The sequence below is a fragment of the Salmo salar genome, chromosome ssa12 (assembly GCF_905237065.1).
Source record: "Salmo salar chromosome ssa12, Ssal_v3.1, whole genome shotgun sequence".
Lineage (NCBI taxonomy): Eukaryota > Metazoa > Chordata > Actinopteri > Salmoniformes > Salmonidae > Salmo > Salmo salar.
Window position 1 is genome coordinate 89,179,476 of NC_059453.1, and position 14,889 is coordinate 89,194,364.

The window sequence follows — 14,889 nt, forward strand, 5'->3', positions numbered from 1 at the left end:
ATGTTTGTTGTTGTAATGTTTGTTGTTGTAATGTTTGACTGTTGTAATGTTTGTTGTTGTAATGTTTGTTGTTGTAATGTTTGACTGTTGTAATGTTTGACTGTTGTAATGTTTGTTGTTGTAATGTTTGACTGTTGTATTGTTTGACTGTTGTAATGTTTGACTGTTGTAATGTTTGACTGTTGTAATGTTTGTTGTTGTAATGTTTGTTATTGTAATGTTTGACTGTTGTATTGTTTGTTGTTGTAATGTTTGTTGTTGTAATATTTGTTGCTGTAATGTTTGACTGTTGTAATGTTTGACTGTTGTATTGTTTGTTGTTGTAATGTTTGACTGTTGTAATGTTTGACTGTTGTAATGTTTGTTGTTGTAATGTTTGTTGTTGTAATGTTGTTGTTGTAATGTTTGACTGTTGTAATGTTTGACTGTTGAAATGTTTGTTGTTGTAATGTTTGACTGTTGTAATGTTTGTTGTTGTAATTTTTGACTGTTGAAATGTTTGACTGTTGAAATGTTTGTTGTTGTAATGTTTGACTGTTGTAATGTTTGACTGTTGTAATGTTTGACTGTTGTATTGTTTGTTGTTGTAATGTTTGACTGTTGTTTGTAGTTGTAATGTTTGACTGTTGTAATGTTTGTTGTTGTAATGTTTGACTGTTGTAATGTTTGTTGTTGTAATGTTTGTTGTTGTAATGTTTGACTGTTGTAATGTTTGTTGTTGTAATGTTTGTTGTTGTAATGTTTGACTGTTGTAATGTTTGACTGTTGTAATGTTTGTTGTTGTAATGTTTGACTGTTGTATTGTTTGACTGTTGTAATGTTTGACTGTTGTAATGTTTGACTGTTGTAATGTTTGTTGTTGTAATGTTTGTTATTGTAATGTTTGACTGTTGTATTGTTTGTTGTTGTAATGTTTGTTGTTGTAATATTTGTTGCTGTAATGTTTGACTGTTGTAATGTTTGACTGTTGTATTGTTTGTTGTTGTAATGTTTGACTGTTGTAATGTTTGACTGTTGTAATGTTTGTTGTTGTAATGTTTGTTGTTGTAATGTTGTTGTTGTAATGTTTGACTGTTGTAATGTTTGACTGTTGTAATGTTTGTTGTTGTAATGTTTGACTGTTGTATTGTTTGACTGTTGTAATGTTTGACTGTTGTAATGTTTGACTGTTGTAATGTTTGTTGTTGTAATGTTTGTTATTGTAATGTTTGTTGTTGTATTGTTTGACTGTTGTAATGTTTGTTGTTGTAATGTTTGACTGTTGTAATGTTTGTTGTTGTAATATTTGACTGTTGTAATGTTTGTTGTTGTAATGTTTGACTGTTGTAATGTTTGACTGTTGTATTGTTTGTTGTTGTAATGTTTGTTGTAATGTTTGACTGTTGTATTGTTTGTTGTTGTAATATTTGACTGTTGTAATGTTTGTTGTTGTAATGTTTGACTGTTGTATTGTTTGACTGTTGTAATGTTTGTTGTTGTAATGTTTGACTGTTGTAATGTTTGTTGTTGTAATTTTTGACTGTTGAAATGTTTGACTGTTGAAATGTTTGTTGTTGTAATGTTTGACTGTTGTAATGTTTGACTGTTGTAATGTTTGACTGTTGTATTGTTTGTTGTTGTAATGTTTGACTGTTGTTTGTAGTTGTAATGTTTGACTGTTGTAATGTTTGTTGTTGTAATGTTTGACTGTTGTAATGTTTGTTGTTGTAATGTTTGTTGTTGTAATGTTTGACTGTTGTAATGTTTGTTGTTGTAATGTTTGTTGTTGTAATGTTTGACTGTTGTAATGTTTGACTGTTGTAATGTTTGTTGTTGTAATGTTTGACTGTTGTATTGTTTGACTGTTGTAATGTTTGACTGTTGTAATGTTTGACTGTTGTAATGTTTGTTGTTGTAATGTTTGTTATTGTAATGTTTGACTGTTGTATTGTTTGTTGTTGTAATGTTTGTTGTTGTAATATTTGTTGCTGTAATGTTTGACTGTTGTAATGTTTGACTGTTGTATTGTTTGTTGTTGTAATGTTTGACTGTTGTAATGTTTGTTGTTGTAATGTTTGTTGTTGTAATGTTTGACTGTTGTAATGTTTGTTGTTGTAATGTTTGACTGTTGTATTGTTTGACTGTTGTAATGTTTGACTGTTGTAATGTTTGTTGTTGTAATGTTTGACTGTTGTAATGTTTGTTGTTGTAATGTTTGTTGTTGTATTGTTTGTTGTTTTAATGTTTGACTGTTGTAATATTTGACTGTTGTAATATTTGACTGTTGTAATGTTTGTTGTTGTAATGTTTGACTGTTGTAATGTTTGTTGTTGTAATGTTTGACTGTTGTAATGTTTGACTGTTGTAATGTTTGACGTTGTAATGTTTGACTGTTGTAATGTTTGACTGTTGTAATGTTTGTTGTTGTAATGTTTGACTGTTGTAATGTTTGTTGTTGTAATGTTTGTTGTTGTAATGTTTGTTGTTGTAATGTTTGACTGTTGTATTCTTTGACTGTTGTAATGTTTGACTGTTGTTTGTTGTTTTAATGTTTGACTGTTGTATTGTTTGACTGTTGTAATGTTTGACTGTTGTAATGTTTGACTGTTGTAATGTTTGACTGTTGTATTGTTTGTTGTTGTAATGTTTGACTGTTGTAATGTTTGACTGTTGTAATGTTTGACTGTTGTAATGTTTGACTGTTGTAATGTTTGACTGTTGTATTGTTTGTTGTTGTAAAGTTTGACTGTTGTAATGTTTGACTGCTGAAATGTTTGACTGTTGTAATGTCTGACTGTTGTAATGTTTGTTGCTGTAATGTTTGTTGTTGTATTGTTTGACTGTTGTAATGTTTGACTGTTGTAATGTTTGTTGTTGTATTGTTTGACTGTTGTAATGTTTGACTGTTGTAATGTTTGTTGTTGTAATGTTTGACTGTTGTATTGTTTGACTGTTGTACTGTTTGACTGTTGTAATGTTTGTTGTTGTAATGTTTGACTGTTGTAATGTTTGTTGTTGTAATGTTTGTTGTTGTAATGTTTGACTGTTGTATTGTTTGTTGTTGTAATGTTTGAGTGTTGTATTGTTTGTTGTTGTTATTTTTGACTGTTGTAATGTTTGTTGTTGTAATGTTTGACTGTTGTAATGTTTGTTGTTGTAATGTTTGACTGTTGTATTGTTTGACTGTTGTAATGTTTGTTGTTGTAATGTTTGCTGTTGTAATGTTTGACTGTTGTAATGTTTGACTGTTGTAATGTTTGTTGTTGTAATGTTTGACTGTTGTAATGTTTGACTGTTGTAATGTTTGTTGTTGTAATGTTTGTTGTTGTAATGTTTGACTGTTGTAATGTTTGTTGTTGTAATGTTTGACTGTTGTATTGTTTGTTGTTGTAATGTTTGACTGTTGTAATGTTTGACTGTTGTAATGATTGTTGTTGTATTGTTTGAATGTTGTAATGTTTGACTGTTGTAATGTTTGTTGTTGTAATGTTTGACTGTTGTAATGTTTGTTGTTGTAATGTTTGTTGTTGTAATGTTTGACTGTTGTAATGTTTGTTGTTGTAATGTTTGACTGTTGTATTGTTTGACTGTTGTAATGTTTGACTGTTGTAATGTTTGTTGTTGTAATGTTTGTTGTAATGTTTGACTGTTGTATTCTTTGACTGTTGTAATGTTTGACTGTTGTTTGTTGTTGTAATGTTTGACTGTTGTATTGTTTGACTGTTGTAATGTTTGACTGTTGTAATGTTTGACTGTTGTATTGTTTGTTGTTGTAATGTTTGACTGTTGTAATGTTTGACTGTTGTAATGTTTGACTGTTGTAATGTTTGACTGTTGTAATGTTTGACTGTTGTATTGTTTGTTGTTGTAATGTTTGACTGTTGTAATGTCTGACTGTTGTAATGTTTGTTGCTGTAATGTTTGCTGTTGTATTGTTTGACTGTTGTAATGTTTGACTGTTGTAATGTTTGTTGTTGTATTGTTTGACTGTTGTAATGTTTGACTGTTGTAATGTTTGTTGTTGTAATGTTTGACTGTTGTATTGTTTGACTGTTGTACTGTTTGACTGTTGTAATGTTTGTTGTTGTAATGTTTGACTGTTGTAATGTTTGTTGTTGTAATGTTTGTTGTTGTAATGTTTGTTGTTGTAATGTTTGTTGTTGTATTGTTTGAATGTTGTAATGTTTGTTGTTGTAATGTTTGTTGTTGTAATGTTTGTTGTTGTAATGTTTGACTGTTGTATTGTTTGTTGTTGTAATGTTTGACTGTTGTAATGTTTGACTGTTGTAATGTTTGACTGTTGTAATGTTTGACTGTTGTAATGTTTGTTGTTGTAATGTTTGACTGTTGTAATGTTTGTTGTTGTAATGTTTGTTGTTGTAATGTTTGACTGTTGTATTGTTTGTTGTTGTAATTTTTGACTGTTGTAATGTTTGACTGTTGTAATGTTTGACTGTTGTATTGTTTGTTGTTGTAATGTTTGACTGTTGTTTGTAGTTGTAATGTTTGACTGTTGTAATGTTTGTTGTTGTAATGTTTGACTGTTGTAATGTTTGTTGTTGTAATGTTTGTTGTTGTAATGTTTGACTGTTGTAATGTTTGTTGTTGTAATGTTTGTTGTTGTAATGTTTGACTGTTGTAATGTTTGACTGTTGTAATGTTTGTTGTTGTAATGTTTGACTGTTGTATTGTTTGACTGTTGTAATGTTTGACTGTTGTAATGTTTGACTGTTGTAATGTTTGTTGTTGTAATGTTTGTTATTGTAATGTTTGACTGTTGTATTGTTTGTTGTTGTAATGTTTGTTGTTGTAATATTTGTTGCTGTAATGTTTGACTGTTGTAATGTTTGACTGTTGTATTGTTTGTTGTTGTAATGTTTGACTGTTGTAATGTTTGTTGTTGTAATGTTTGTTGTTGTAATGTTTGACTGTTGTAATGTTTGTTGTTGTAATGTTTGACTGTTGTATTGTTTGACTGTTGTAATGTTTGACTGTTGTAATGTTTGTTGTTGTAATGTTTGACTGTTGTAATGTTTGTTGTTGTAATGTTTGTTGTTGTATTGTTTGTTGTTTTAATGTTTGACTGTTGTAATATTTGACTGTTGTAATATTTGACTGTTGTAATGTTTGTTGTTGTAATGTTTGACTGTTGTAATGTTTGTTGTTATAATGTTTGACTGTTGTAATGTTTGACTGTTGTAATGTTTGACGTTGTAATGTTTGACTGTTGTAATGTTTGACTGTTGTAATGTTTGTTGTTGTAATGTTTGACTGTTGTAATGTTTGTTGTTGTAATGTTTGTTGTTGTAATGTTTGTTGTTGTAATGTTTGACTGTTGTATTATTTGACTGTTGTAATGTTTGACTGTTGTTTGTTGTTGTAATGTTTGACTGTTGTATTGTTTGACTGTTGTAATGTTTGACTGTTGTAATGTTTGACTGTTGTAATGTTTGACTGTTGTATTGTTTGTTGTTGTAATGTTTGACTGTTGTAATGTTTGACTGTTGTAATGTTTGACTGTTGTAATGTTTGACTGTTGTATTGTTTGTTGTTGTAATGTTTGACTGTTGTAATGTTTGACTGCTGAAATGTTTGACTGTTGTAATGTCTGACTGTTGTAATGTTTGTTGCTGTAATGTTTGTTGTTGTATTGTTTGACTGTTGTAATGTTTGACTGTTGTAATGTTTGTTGTTGTATTGTTTGACTGTTGTAATGTTTGACTGTTGTAATGTTTGTTGTTGTAATGTTTGACTGTTGTATTGTTTGACTGTTGTACTGTTTGACTGTTGTAATGTTTGTTGTTGTAATGTTTGACTGTTGTAATGTTTGTTGTTGTAATGTTTGTTGTTGTAATGTTTGTTGTTGTAATGTTTGTTGTTGTATTGTTTGACTGTTGTAATGTTTGTTGTTGTAATGTTTGTTGTTGTAATGTTTGTTGTTGTAATGTTTGACTGTTGTATTGTTTGTTGTTGTAATGTTTGACTGTTGTAATGTTTGACTGTTGTAATGTTTGACTGTTGTATTGTTTGTTGTTGTAATGTTTGACTGTTGTAATGTTTGACTGTTGTAATGTTTGACTGTTGTAATGTTTGTTGTTGTAATGTTTGTTGTTGTAATGTTTGACTGTTGTAATGTTTGTTGTTGTAATGTTTGTTGTTGTAATGTTTGACTGTTGTATTGTTTGTTGTTGTAATGTTTGACTGTTGTAATGTTTGACTGTTGAAATGTTTGTTGTTGTAATGTTTGAGTGTTGTAATGTTTGTTGTTGTAATGTTTGACTGTTGTAATGTTTGACTGTTGTAATGTTTGACTGTTGTATTGTTTGACTGTTGTATTGTTTGTTGTTGTAATGTTTGACTGTTGTAATGTTTGTTGTTGTAATGTTTGACTGTTGTAATGTTTGTTGTTGTAATGTTCTACTGTTTTAATGTTTGTTGTTGTAATGTTGTTGTTGTAATGTTTGACTGTTGTAATGTTTGACTGTTGTAATGTTTGACTGTTGTATTGTTTGACTGTTGTAATGTTTGACTGTTGTATTGTTTGTTGTTGTAATGTTTGACTGTTGTAATGTTTGACTGTTGTAATGTTTGACTGTTGTAATGTTTGTTGTTGTAATGTTTGTTGTTGTAATGTTTGACTGTTGTAATGTTAGACTGTTGTAATGTTTTACTGTTGTAATGTTTGACTGTTGTAATGTTTGACTGTTGTAATGTTTGTTGTTGTAATGTTTGTTGTTGTAATGTTGTTGTTGTAATGTTTGACTGTTGTAATGTTTGACTGTTGTAATGTTTGTTGTTGTAATGTTTGACTGTTGTATTGTTTGACTGTTGTAATGTTTGACTGTTGTAATGTTTGACTGTTGTAATGTTTGTTGTTGTAATGTTTGTTATTGTAATGTTTGTTGTTGTATTGTTTGACTGTTGTAATGTTTGTTGTTGTAATGTTTGACTGTTGTAATGTTTGTTGTTGTAATATTTGACTGTTGTAATGTTTGTTGTTGTAATGTTTGACTGTTGTAATGTTTGACTGTTGTATTGTTTGTTGTTGTAATGTTTGTTGTAATGTTTGACTGTTGTATTGTTTGTTGTTGTAATATTTGACTGTTGTAATGTTTGTTGTTGTAATGTTTGACTGTTGTATTGTTTGACTGTTGTAATGTTTGTTGTTGTAATGTTTGACTGTTGTAATGTTTGTTGTTGTAATTTTTGACTGTTGAAATGTTTGACTGTTGAAATGTTTGTTGTTGTAATGTTTGACTGTTGTAATGTTTGACTGTTGTAATGTTTGACTGTTGTATTGTTTGTTGTTGTAATGTTTGACTGTTGTTTGTAGTTGTAATGTTTGACTGTTGTAATGTTTGTTGTTGTAATGTTTGACTGTTGTAATGTTTGTTGTTGTAATGTTTGTTGTTGTAATGTTTGACTGTTGTAATGTTTGTTGTTGTAATGTTTGTTGTTGTAATGTTTGACTGTTGTAATGTTTGACTGTTGTAATGTTTGTTGTTGTAATGTTTGACTGTTGTATTGTTTGACTGTTGTAATGTTTGACTGTTGTAATGTTTGACTGTTGTAATGTTTGTTGTTGTAATGTTTGTTATTGTAATGTTTGACTGTTGTATTGTTTGTTGTTGTAATGTTTGTTGTTGTAATATTTGTTGCTGTAATGTTTGACTGTTGTAATGTTTGACTGTTGTATTGTTTGTTGTTGTAATGTTTGACTGTTGTAATGTTTGTTGTTGTAATGTTTGTCGTTGTAATGTTTGACTGTTGTAATGTTTGTTGTTGTAATGTTTGACTGTTGTATTGTTTGACTGTTGTAATGTTTGACTGTTGTAATGTTTGTTGTTGTAATGTTTGACTGTTGTAATGTTTGTTGTTGTAATGTTTGTTGTTGTATTGTTTGTTGTTTTAATGTTTGACTGTTGTAATATTTGACTGTTGTAATATTTGACTGTTGTAATGTTTGTTGTTGTAATGTTTGACTGTTGTAATGTTTGTTGTTGTAATGTTTGACTGTTGTAATGTTTGACTGTTGTAATGTTTGACGTTGTAATGTTTGACTGTTGTAATGTTTGACTGTTGTAATGTTTGTTGTTGTAATGTTTGACTGTTGTAATGTTTGTTGTTGTAATGTTTGTTGTTGTAATGTTTGTTGTTGTAATGTTTGACTGTTGTATTCTTTGACTGTTGTAATGTTTGACTGTTGTTTGTTGTTTTAATGTTTGACTGTTGTATTGTTTGACTGTTGTAATGTTTGACTGTTGTAATGTTTGACTGTTGTAATGTTTGACTGTTGTATTGTTTGTTGTTGTAATGTTTGACTGTTGTAATGTTTGACTGTTGTAATGTTTGACTGTTGTAATGTTTGACTGTTGTAATGTTTGACTGTTGTATTGTTTGTTGTTGTAATGTTTGACTGTTGTAATGTTTGACTGCTGAAATGTTTGACTGTTGTAATGTCTGACTGTTGTAATGTTTGTTGCTGTAATGTTTGTTGTTGTATTGTTTGACTGTTGTAATGTTTGACTGTTGTAATGTTTGTTGTTGTATTGTTTGACTGTTGTAATGTTTGACTGTTGTAATGTTTGTTGTTGTAATGTTTGACTGTTGTATTGTTTGACTGTTGTACTGTTTGACTGTTGTAATGTTTGTTGTTGTAATGTTTGACTGTTGTAATGTTTGTTGTTGTAATGTTTGTTGTTGTAATGTTTGTTGTTGTAATGTTTGTTGTTGTATTGTTTGACTGTTGTAATGTTTGTTGTTGTAATGTTTGTTGTTGTAATGTTTGTTGTTGTAATGTTTGACTGTTGTATTGTTTGTTGTTGTAATGTTTGACTGTTGTAATGTTTGACTGTTGTAATGTTTAACTGTTGTAATGTTTGACTGTTGTAATGTTTGTTGTTGTAATGTTTGACTGTTGTAATGTTTGTTGTTGTAATGTTTGTTGTTGTAATGTTTGACTGTTGTATTGTTTGTTGTTGTAATGTTTGAGTGTTGTATTGTTTGTTGTTGTAATTTTTGACTGTTGTAATGTTTGTTGTTGTAATGTTTGACTGTTGTAATGTTTGTTGTTGTAATGTTTGACTGTTGTATTGTTTGACTGTTGTAATGTTTGTTGTTGTAATGTTTGCTGTTGTAATGTTTGACTGTTGTAATGTTTGACTGTTGTAATGTTTGTTGTTGTAATGTTTGACTGTTGTAATGTTTGACTGTTGTAATGTTTGTTGTTGTAATGTTTGTTGTTGTAATGTTTGACTGTTGTAATGTTTGTTGTTGTAATGTTTGACTGTTGTATTGTTTGTTGTTGTAATGTTTGACTGTTGTAATGTTTGACTGTTGTAATGATTGTTGTTGTATTGTTTGAATGTTGTAATGTTTGACTGTTGTAATGTTTGTTGTTGTAATGTTTGACTGTTGTAATGTTTGTTGTTGTAATGTTTGTTGTTGTAATGTTTTACTGTTGTAATGTTTGTTGTTGTAATGTTTGACTGTTGTATTGTTTGACTGTTGTATTGTTTGACTGTTGTAATGTTTGACTGTTGTATTGTTTGTTGTTGTAATGTTTGACTGTTGTAATGTTTGTTGTTGTAATGTTTGTTGTTGTATTGTTTGTTGTTGTAATGTTTGACTGTTGTAATGTTTGTTGTTGTAATGTTTGTTGTAATGTTTGACTGTTGTATTCTTTGACTGTTGTAATGTTTGACTGTTGTTTGTTGTTGTAATGTTTGACTGTTGTATTGTTTGACTGTTGTAATGTTTGACTGTTGTAATGTTTGACTGTTGTAATGTTTGACTGTTGTATTGTTTGTTGTTGTAATGTTTGACTGTTGTAATGTTTGACTGTTGTAATGTTTGACTGTTGTAATGTTTGACTGTTGTAATGTTTGACTGTTGTATTGTTTGTTGTTGTAATGTTTGACTGTTGTAATGTCTGACTGTTGTAATGTTTGTTGCTGTAATGTTTGTTGTTGTATTGTTTGACTGTTGTAATGTTTGACTGTTGTAATGTTTGTTGTTGTATTGTTTGACTGTTGTAATGTTTGACTGTTGTAATGTTTGTTGTTGTAATGTTTGACTGTTGTATTGTTTGACTGTTGTACTGTTTGACTGTTGTAATGTTTGTTGTTGTAATGTTTGACTGTTGTAATGTTTGTTGTTGTAATGTTTGTTGTTGTAATGTTTGTTGTTGTAATGTTTGTTGTTGTATTGTTTGAATGTTGTAATGTTTGTTGTTGTAATGTTTGTTGTTGTAATGTTTGTTGTTGTAATGTTTGACTGTTGTATTGTTTGTTGTTGTAATGTTTGACTGTTGTAATGTTTGACTGTTGTAATGTTTGACTGTTGTATTGTTTGTTGTTGTAATGTTTGACTGTTGTAATGTTTGACTGTTGTAATGTTTGACTGTTGTAATGTTTGTTGTTGTAATGTTTGTTGTTGTAATGTTTGACTGTTGTAATGTTTGTTGTTGTAATGTTTGTTGTTGTAATGTTTGACTGTTGTATTGTTTGTTGTTGTAATGTTTGACTGTTGTAATGTTTGACTGTTGAAATGTTTGTTGTTGTAATGTTTGAGTGTTGTAATGTTTGTTGTTGTAATGTTTGACTGTTGTAATGTTTGACTGTTGTAATGTTTGACTGTTGTATTGTTTGACTGTTGTATTGTTTGTTGTTGTAATGTTTGACTGTTGTAATGTTTGTTGTTGTAATGTTTGACTGTTGTAATGTTTGTTGTTGTAATGTTCTACTGTTTTAATGTTTGTTGTTGTAATGTTGTTGTTGTAATGTTTGACTGTTGTAATGTTTGACTGTTGTAATGTTTGACTGTTGTATTGTTTGACTGTTGTAATGTTTGACTGTTGTATTGTTTGTTGTTGTAATGTTTGACTGTTGTAATGTTTGACTGTTGTAATGTTTGACTGTTGTAATGTTTGTTGTTGTAATGTTTGTTGTTGTAATGTTTGGCTGTTGTAATGTTAGACTGTTGTAATGTTTTACTGTTGTAATGTTTGACTGTTGTAATGTTTGACTGTTGTAATGTTTGTTGTTGTAATGTTTGTTGTTGTAATGTTGTTGTTGTAATGTTTGACTGTTGTAATGTTTGACTGTTGTAATGTTTGTTGTTGTAATGTTTGACTGTTGTATTGTTTGACTGTTGTAATGTTTGACTGTTGTAATGTTTGACTGTTGTAATGTTTGTTGTTGTAATGTTTGTTATTGTAATGTTTGTTGTTGTATTGTTTGACTGTTGTAATGTTTGTTGTTGTAATGTTTGACTGTTGTAATGTTTGTTGTTGTAATATTTGACTGTTGTAATGTTTGTTGTTGTAATGTTTGACTGTTGTAATGTTTGACTGTTGTATTGTTTGTTGTTGTAATGTTTGTTGTAATGTTTGACTGTTGTATTGTTTGTTGTTGTAATATTTGACTGTTGTAATGTTTGTTGTTGTAATGTTTGACTGTTGTATTGTTTGACTGTTGTAATGTTTGTTGTTGTAATGTTTGACTGTTGTAATGTTTGTTGTTGTAATTTTTGACTGTTGAAATGTTTGACTGTTGAAATGTTTGTTGTTGTAATGTTTGACTGTTGTAATGTTTGACTGTTGTAATGTTTGACTGTTGTATTGTTTGTTGTTGTAATGTTTGACTGTTGTTTGTAGTTGTAATGTTTGACTGTTGTAATGTTTGTTGTTGTAATGTTTGACTGTTGTAATGTTTGTTGTTGTAATGTTTGTTGTTGTAATGTTTGACTGTTGTAATGTTTGTTGTTGTAATGTTTGTTGTTGTAATGTTTGACTGTTGTAATGTTTGACTGTTGTAATGTTTGTTGTTGTAATGTTTGACTGTTGTATTGTTTGACTGTTGTAATGTTTGACTGTTGTAATGTTTGACTGTTGTAATGTTTGTTGTTGTAATGTTTGTTATTGTAATGTTTGACTGTTGTATTGTTTGTTGTTGTAATGTTTGTTGTTGTAATATTTGTTGCTGTAATGTTTGACTGTTGTAATGTTTGACTGTTGTATTGTTTGTTGTTGTAATGTTTGACTGTTGTAATGTTTGTTGTTGTAATGTTTGTCGTTGTAATGTTTGACTGTTGTAATGTTTGTTGTTGTAATGTTTGACTGTTGTATTGTTTGACTGTTGTAATGTTTGACTGTTGTAATGTTTGTTGTTGTAATGTTTGACTGTTGTAATGTTTGTTGTTGTAATGTTTGTTGTTGTATTGTTTGTTGTTTTAATGTTTGACTGTTGTAATATTTGACTGTTGTAATATTTGACTGTTGTAATGTTTGTTGTTGTAATGTTTGACTGTTGTAATGTTTGTTGTTGTAATGTTTGACTGTTGTAATGTTTGACTGTTGTAATGTTTGACGTTGTAATGTTTGACTGTTGTAATGTTTGACTGTTGTAATGTTTGTTGTTGTAATGTTTGACTGTTGTAATGTTTGTTGTTGTAATGTTTGTTGTTGTAATGTTTGTTGTTGTAATAATTGACTGTTGTATTCTTTGACTGTTGTAATGTTTGACTGTTGTTTGTTGTTTTAATGTTTGACTGTTGTATTGTTTGACTGTTGTAATGTTTGACTGTTGTAATGTTTGACTGTTGTAATGTTTGACTGTTGTATTGTTTGTTGTTGTAATGTTTGACTGTTGTAATGTTTGACTGTTGTAATGTTTGACTGTTGTAATGTTTGACTGTTGTAATGTTTGACTGTTGTATTGTTTGTTGTTGTAATGTTTGACTGTTGTAATGTTTGACTGCTGAAATGTTTGACTGTTGTAATGTCTGACTGTTGTAATGTTTGTTGCTGTAATGTTTGTTGTTGTATTGTTTGACTGTTGTAATGTTTGACTGTTGTAATGTTTGTTGTTGTATTGTTTGACTGTTGTAATGTTTGACTGTTGTAATGTTTGTTGTTGTAATGTTTGACTGTTGTATTGTTTGACTGTTGTACTGTTTGACTGTTGTAATGTTTGTTGTTGTAATGTTTGACTGTTGTAATGTTTGTTGTTGTAATGTTTGTTGTTGTAATGTTTGTTGTTGTAATGTTTGTTGTTGTATTGTTTGACTGTTGTAATGTTTGTTGTTGTAATGTTTGTTGTTGTAATGTTTGTTGTTGTAATGTTTGACTGTTGTATTGTTTGTTGTTGTAATGTTTGACTGTTGTAATGTTTGACTGTTGTAATGTTTAACTGTTGTAATGTTTGACTGTTGTAATGTTTGTTGTTGTAATGTTTGACTGTTGTAATGTTTGTTGTTGTAATGTTTGTTGTTGTAATGTTTGACTGTTGTATTGTTTGTTGTTGTAATGTTTGAGTGTTGTATTGTTTGTTGTTGTAATTTTTGACTGTTGTAATGTTTGTTGTTGTAATGTTTGACTGTTGTAATGTTTGTTGTTGTAATGTTTGACTGTTGTATTGTTTGACTGTTGTAATGTTTGTTGTTGTAATGTTTGCTGTTGTAATGTTTGACTGTTGTAATGTTTGACTGTTGTAATGTTTGTTGTTGTAATGTTTGACTGTTGTAATGTTTGACTGTTGTAATGTTTGTTGTTGTAATGTTTGTTGTTGTAATGTTTGACTGTTGTAATGTTTGTTGTTGTAATGTTTGACTGTTGTATTGTTTGTTGTTGTAATGTTTGACTGTTGTAATGTTTGACTGTTGTAATGATTGTTGTTGTATTGTTTGAATGTTGTAATGTTTGACTGTTGTAATGTTTGTTGTTGTAATGTTTGACTGTTGTAATGTTTGTTGTTGTAATGTTTGTTGTTGTAATGTTTTACTGTTGTAATGTTTGTTGTTGTAATGTTTGACTGTTGTATTGTTTGACTGTTGTATTGTTTGACTGTTGTAATGTTTGACTGTTGTATTGTTTGTTGTTGTAATGTTTGACTGTTGTAATGTTTGTTGTTGTAATGTTTGTTGTTGTATTGTTTGTTGTTGTAATGTTTGACTGTTGTAATGTTTGTTGTTGTAATGTTTGTTGTAATGTTTGACTGTTGTATTCTTTGACTGTTGTAATGTTTGACTGTTGTTTGTTGTTGTAATGTTTGACTGTTGTATTGTTTGACTGTTGTAATGTTTGACTGTTGTAATGTTTGACTGTTGTAATGTTTGACTGTTGTATTGTTTGTTGTTGTAATGTTTGACTGTTGTAATGTTTGACTGTTGTAATGTTTGACTGTTGTAATGTTTGACTGTTGTAATGTTTGACTGTTGTATTGTTTGTTGTTGTAATGTTTGACTGTTGTAATGTCTGACTGTTGTAATGTTTGTTGCTGTAATGTTTGTTGTTGTATTGTTTGACTGTTGTAATGTTTGACTGTTGTAATGTTTGTTGTTGTATTGTTTGACTGTTGTAATGTTTGACTGTTGTAATGTTTGTTGTTGTAATGTTTGACTGTTGTATTGTTTGACTGTTGTACTGTTTGACTGTTGTAATGTTTGTTGTTGTAATGTTTGACTGTTGTAATGTTTGTTGTTGTAATGTTTGTTGTTGTAATGTTTGTTGTTGTAATGTTTGTTGTTGTATTGTTTGAATGTTGTAATGTTTGTTGTTGTAATGTTTGTTGTTGTAATGTTTGTTGTTGTAATGTTTGACTGTTGTATTGTTTGTTGTTGTAATGTTTGACTGTTGTAATGTTTGACTGTTGTAATGTTTGACTGTTGTAATGTTTGACTGTTGTAATGTCTGTTGTTGTAATGTTTGACTGTTGTAATGTTTGTTGTTGTAATGTTTGTTGTTGTAATGTTTGACTGTTGTATTGTTTGTTGTTGTAATTTTTGACTGTTGTAATGTTTGTTGTTGTAATGTTTGACTGTTGTAATGTTTGTTGTTGTAATGTTTGACTGTTGTATTGTTTGACTGTTGTAATGTTTGTTGTTGTAATGTTTGTTGTTGTAATGTTTGAC